We start from the raw sequence: 6,724 nt of genomic DNA on the forward strand, positions 1-6,724 counted from the left end.
TTTTTTTTTTTTTTTTCCCGGCACCAGGGATCGAATTTAGGACTTTGAACTTGTGAGCAGGCACAGTACCACTGAGCTAAGTCTCTGGTGTGAGAAACTGAAAGTGTAAATGAGGACCCAAATGTGTAGCAGATAACGTGAAATAGGAAGAGAAGGTCCAAAGGGGAAGGGGAAGGGAAAGGAAGGAAGGGAAAGAAAAAATATGAGAAAAGGAGGAGAAAAAGGAAAGCAAAGTTTTGCAAATAGGAAGTGATGGAAAGGAGAGAAGAACAATGGGAAAAAAGAAGGACCAAGATACGTCATGTACAGACACGGATTCTCCGGTAAACGTGATCCTAATGTATGCCTAAAATGTGAACGAGAAGGGCGATCCCCCGAAAGCAGAACATTAGCCACGATTAGTGCTGGGGAGAGAATGAGACGCAGAAGAGGTCTTGCCTGTGCGGAAAGGCGTAATTCTGTTAAAAGTCACGAGATGAATTCGGCACAGAGGCACAGCAGATGAGGTGGTGTGTGAGGCCCCGTGGGCGGTGCCGTTGGGCAGCCTACGAGCTGCCTTCCCACAGACACCTGTGGTGCTGCCCCTGTTGGGAACGTGAGGCAGGCCCTGGCTTCCGCTTACACTGCGGAGCTCTCTGTCCTCGGGGTCCCAGCTCGTTCCCTTTCTCTGCTCTTACATGGCCACCTGTGCTTCCTGAGTGCCGAGCTCCACACCCAATAGCTCTTGTCCAGTGGGTTCTGCAGGAAGCACAGGGTCTTGTCCTAGTAATCAGTAAGCCCCTCATTTGGGTCACTTACAGTATTCCATTTTCCCGATGACAGCCCGACCACTACAGTGAGATTTTTGTGTGTAGGTGTTCACGGGTGCCAGTCTGTACAAAGTGTTTTACATCTCCTTTGTGTCTCAAGGTTCCTTTCACTGGACCCACTTTGTCCATCTCCAAGGCCAGACAGAGAGAACCGTACCTACGCTCCAGGCTTGGCGCATTTGTCTGTAGTCAGGGTGGTTTGGGGACTCCAGTGACTGGACTGGCCCATTCTGACTCACAGGCTTTGATTCTAACAAAGTATTGGCACTGAGTAAGGTGGGGTTATATCCAGGAGTTCAAGGCACACACACACACACACACACACACACACACACACACACACACACATGAACATACAAAGCATTCACGGGAGGGTGCTGCTGACAATGAATTTGTGGAGGCCTGGAAAGTGTGGACACATTCTGTAGCAATGGAGAGCATTGCTGAGCACTTTGCGAGAAGGAGACCTGTGAGACTTCAATTCCAGGAACAATAGTTCCTTTTATTTTAATTTCTCCATCTTAGCGTTGCGCCTGTACACGCTGTGGTATCTCACATGCTTGGTCCAGGACTTTCAACAATAGAATTGGTACTTGTCAGGCATCAATTACAACATTCAGAGCACTAAAGGATTTAGTAATGTTCTCAGAGAATCAGTGCATGTGCTTCAACCACCAATGCTCTGTCACACATAGTTTAAACTCCTGCAGGAAGACATTGCTACCTGGATGACGGCAGCACCCAACTGTCCTTTGTTCTTTCTGGTTTTACTCCAAGTTACCAGCTTCTAGGGCCTTGCTTTTCTTTTCTCTAGGAAATTTTTGTTTAAGAGAAGATTCAGTGCTGCGGTTACTCTCTGCCTTAGTCTATTTTACTCTCTGCCTTAGTCTATTTTCTGTCACTACGGTGGAATGTCTGAAGCTTAGTAAAATTACTGAGTTTTTCCATGGACTCTCTCAACTTTATTTTTTTTTAATTAGTACATCTTTGCAGTGCATGATGTTTACCTTTGTTGTGTAGAACTGACTGAACACACAAACAAACAGAAAAAGGAATTAAGAGAAGTTACGTGTGAGTAACTTAATTTTTAAAAAGAGTGTATTCAGCTCATTGATCTGGAAGTTCAAGGACAGGGCACCAACTTGACTCTGGTGAAGCCAATGGCACTGGGCATCGCCATGGAGGGTATCACATCACAAGACAGGAAGCTAAGGGGTCGGGAAGTGGCCAGCCTTTTTCCTTCCCTTCTATTATAGCATCCATCTCCTGAGAACCAACTCAGAGTTCACAAGAAACAGGTCTGATCTCCCTGCCAATCCAGGTGCAGGGACTGAAGGGACCTCACCTCCCAAACTTGCACACTTCCCACACCACAGCTCTGGAGACTCAGCTCCCAACGTGTGAGTCTTGGGACAACCAAAAGCACTCTCCACCGTGCATAGTAACCGCTGGGAGTCTAGCTTCACAAAGCCATCCTGCCTGCCTGCTCCCTACTTGCACCTTGTAACTCAACACAACAAAAGTCTAATGAATTTAAGATTAAACTGTTGACCACAAGCCCACCAATTCTGTCCAACACTCGGGTCCCATTTCCCATTATCTGAGCTGACCAACGCCCACCTTGGACATTCTTGTTTTGAAGTTCTCTGCCACCTCCTGCCAGCCTCACGGAAGTTGATGTAACCCTATAATTCACAGGTTAATTAGGAGCAGGTATCAGAACCTCTTCTTTTACTCACCTGAAGATATAAAGAAGTTGGCTATGTATGGGTATAGTGCTGGGTTCTTCTTGTTAACCTCACTTCAGTGTCACATGCACAGGACACACATCTAGTACTTCACTGTGCTTGTTCAATCAAAGTTCCTCCACGGGGAACCCAGGGGACATTTCTGTCCCCCTAAATTTTATGCCTCTGCCTTCTCTAGATTCCCCTACCCAGCTCCATTTGAACCTGCGGACTCCTTTCCTGAGCGGCTCATCCTGGCTGGTGACCTCCTGCCCGCAGAGTGCCCCTCAAGTCTGAGTTGTGACAGCAGCCACACCACAGCAGGAGCAACGAAGCTCTGTCAACTCATTCATCTAATTTTGCGTTTTCTTCTCAGCAGAAGTACAAGTGCTTGTCTCTACTCCTTATTTTCATTACTTGAAAGGGAATGGGAAATTTATTTTTGTCCTTCTCAAAAGGTACAATTCTGATAAGGCAATGTGTGACTGTGAGTCCAATTCAAACGTTGCGAAATGTAAATATCCTTATCGATCTGTTGTTGATTCCCCAGTACACCGGTTTCTTCTTTGTGAAGTGACTTCTTTGTCTTTGTTTTGCAAAAAGTAAAGCACACTTTGTTTTCCCACTTAAGGATTTACGAAGGGCTCCTTCTGTAAGGAGCTCTTTCACACACAGGTACGTGGCAATCTTTTCAACCTCTTCCTAGCTTGCTGTCATGTCAGCATTTTTACAGTTCTCCACCGTGAAGATATAGGAGGCTGGAAGTCTTCTGCTAATACATAAAATAGTGCTCTGAAAAAATCTTTGCAATTATATTTTATGGCACATTTGTAGGCTAAACTTAGAAAGTGGAATTATCAAGTTGGAGAATTTGTTTATTAACAATCTTGACAGACACTGCAGGGCTGTACTAACTTATGTCTTTGCCCCACTGTATGAGCACGAGGTGCTCCAGGCCCCTCCACAGCTTAGTAAAGGAACCTGCTTTTAGCCAAATGAATTCACTGAAAACTCTAAATTCACATTTACATCCATTTTGCTGTGGTCGGAGTTGATCATAGCTTCAAATTTTAAAAGACATCCATTTCCCTAATTTCTCTCTCTCTCTCTCTCTCTCTCTCTCTCTCTGAATTCACAGCCTTGCCCATTTACTTCTATTTAGTTGTTGAAAAATTTTCTTGATTTGCAGAGGCAATGCATACATTATTAGCATATAATCTAATTTTAGCACATTTTATTAGTATTTTTCCTTCTTATTTCTTATTTTTCTTGTCATAGAAGACCTAATTTACAATTTTTAAAAGCAGATGATGAGCCCTGCTTACAAAGGTTTTTCATCATTCTTATAACACCTTTCCTAATCAAGAATATAAGTGAACTTGACAGTGTTTCTCTTTCACATTTCACTTTTAAAATGTTAGCCCTTCACAAACTTATTTGGTGTAAGGATTGACAGACACTCTATCTAGTTTTCTTTCCCTCGATGCTAGACAGTTACCCTATCATCAGTTAACTAACACTACCCTTTCACTCCTTCCTGCCCACAGTGATCTAGATTGCCACTTTCACCAGACCAGGGACCAACAGTCTGAGTGGATTCCAGACCATGCCTGGCTTTTCAGTCATATTGACTGTTTGTGGCTGCTACTGATATATCCTGTGGATTTACACTTTTTTAAAATATGATTAGTCTATACTGATTGTTTTTATACTTCAGATTTTCCTAGTTTTACTTCAAGTTTAGCTATTTTGTAGAACCAATTTGTAAAGGCCCAATGAAAAAATTCTGGAGTAAAATTATTAGGATCAAGTTTACTGTATAAATTAGGGAAGCCAGATAAGTTAGGATGAGACATTTCATCAAAGTACTGTGCAAACAAGAATTTAACTTTCCTTTTATATAGTCATATACAGTTTATGAATACAGACTTTGTAGAGTTTTTATCAGATTCATTTGTATTTTGATACCATCTTGAGCTTTCTGAAATTCTATTTTTAGCTATTTATTTTTCAAATTGTTTCACCAAAGAGTGGCTTTTGTTCCCACTAGTGCACCCAAGTGCTTATTGGAGAGATAATCAATGACTTCTCTGTAGCAGAACCTGCTGGCTGTTTCCTATTCTTATTTCCATGTTAGCAACATTTTTCCCTCTGTCTTCTCTATCTGCCTTGAAAGTCTTTCTTCTCTTGGCTTTTCTGACATCATCTCCTCTTGGTTTACACTTGTTCTGTTTATTTTTTTTTAAAAAATATTTGCCTCAGCAGGGATTTCTGGTCTATTTACTTTACAGCCCTTTCCTCCTTGTATGGCGTTTTATTTAAAAGAAAAATTAATTTTTAACTAATGTATGAAATATAACAATTGTACATACTGATAGGGTCATGTGATGCTTCGATGTAAGCAGACAATGTGTATAATATTTAAGTTAGGGTCAGCATATGCTCTCTCCGCAGACATCCATCTTTCTTTATGATGAGAATTTTAAAAATCAATTCTTTTAGCTTTTTGAAGCATATGTAGTATACTGCTGTCATCTACATCACCCAATCGTGCAAAAACACACCAGAACCTCTTCCTGCCAAGTGTGACTTAGTTCCTTTATCCTGCATCTCACTGTTGCTGCCTCGGCCTGCTCTCCTCGGCCTCTGAATCATAGGCTCTGTAAGGTCCTTGAGTCTTTTGCTCTGGCTACATGCTTTCCCTCGGTGACTTCATTCTGCCCTCCACATTTTTAAGTTATGCGTTGTATGTAGGACACTCACTAGAAACTTTGAGATATTTAAAAGTAAATAGTTGCCCCGAAGTGATGATGGTGACTATAAACTTCCAAAAGGAAGAGTGTACGTTCTTTAAAACTTTCTCAGATGGGCTTCAGTACAGCCCGGTCGTAGCGTACTTGCCTCACCTTGGTTTTGACCTCTGGCGCTGCAAAAAGTGTTCAAAGAAACGAACAAAACATTCAGAAGGAAGGTCTGACTTCCTACGCAGTTATGTGAGCCACTATCTTCCCAGTTGGGATAATACACTGGCGAAATGCTGAACAACTCGACTTTCTCCCCTGCAGAAGCCAGAATAGCACAATTTCTTCTCTGGTTTCTCAACCAAAAAGTCTGTATTCATTAGCAAGGGTTATGGACAGTTTACAACATTTCTTTCCTGTTAACCGAGGGAAGATGGAGCAGCACATGCTTAATACAAGAGAAATGCGTAAACCCACGAAGAAGCTATGAGCCAACAGCCATCCGACTTCCTGAAGCAAACACAAGCGAGCGCTGTCCTGGGTTTTATGGTCTGGAGCCTGGACTTCAGGACCTGTGCCAAGGACTACGGATGGTCTTGCATCTGGTTCTGCTCGGGCTGAGCTGGGAGATGGTGCGGCTCGGGGTTCCAGATGCTCCTATCTGCACGGAATCCTCACATTCCAGTTCAGCAAGCATTCTGCAACAAGCATTCTGCAGCATCCTAGTCCCCTGCGGACTGTGTTCTCCGGGAGGACCTCCTGACCGGCGACAGCTCAGGGAGAGTGAAATACGGGCATTGCAAATGAAGGCCCCGCGGTCTCAACCTTCCGATTTGGACTGAAAGAGAAACCGAGGAAGAGGACGCAACCAGCACTGTCCTATGTGCCGGATTCTGGGGCGAGCCGGGCTGATGCTTGCAGTTAATTCTTCTTTGGATCAGAAACAATGGCACAGAACGTCACCACCAGCCAAGACCACTCTGCGGCCAAGATGAATCAAGACAGAAGCAAACCGACCGCAGCCACATGCGAACACAGAGAGAACCAAAAGGGCCAACCCCGCCCTACGCTGGCAGACAGGGGAGTCCGCGGTTCCCCCTGCCCGCAGCCTTCTCTGTCCAGTCCTCCCTCCTCCAGGCAATATTGATACATTTTTTTTCTCAGCCTTAATTGAGTTTATTGGTACCTTTTAGGGATACAGTACAGCTACATTCATTGTTGGGATCCTGTACCTCTACATGACAGGTCTTGGTTCTCATTTTTTCCCCTTACCTCTGCCCTCCCTTCACCCCCTCCTCCCCTCCCCATCTACAAACACTTTACTTCCATCTTTTCATTACTCACATTTATTTCTTTTCCCTTTTTACTCTTCCCCTACCCATCCCACCTTCCCTACACCTTTAGCTCCTTTCTTCCCATTTCTAAATGTCAGTAATCTTATTAGGAT

This window comes from Fukomys damarensis, unplaced genomic scaffold (assembly GCF_012274545.1).
Source record: "Fukomys damarensis isolate Sample0158 unplaced genomic scaffold, DMR_v1.0_HiC HiC_scaffold_38, whole genome shotgun sequence".
NCBI classification, from domain to species: domain Eukaryota; kingdom Metazoa; phylum Chordata; class Mammalia; order Rodentia; family Bathyergidae; genus Fukomys; species Fukomys damarensis.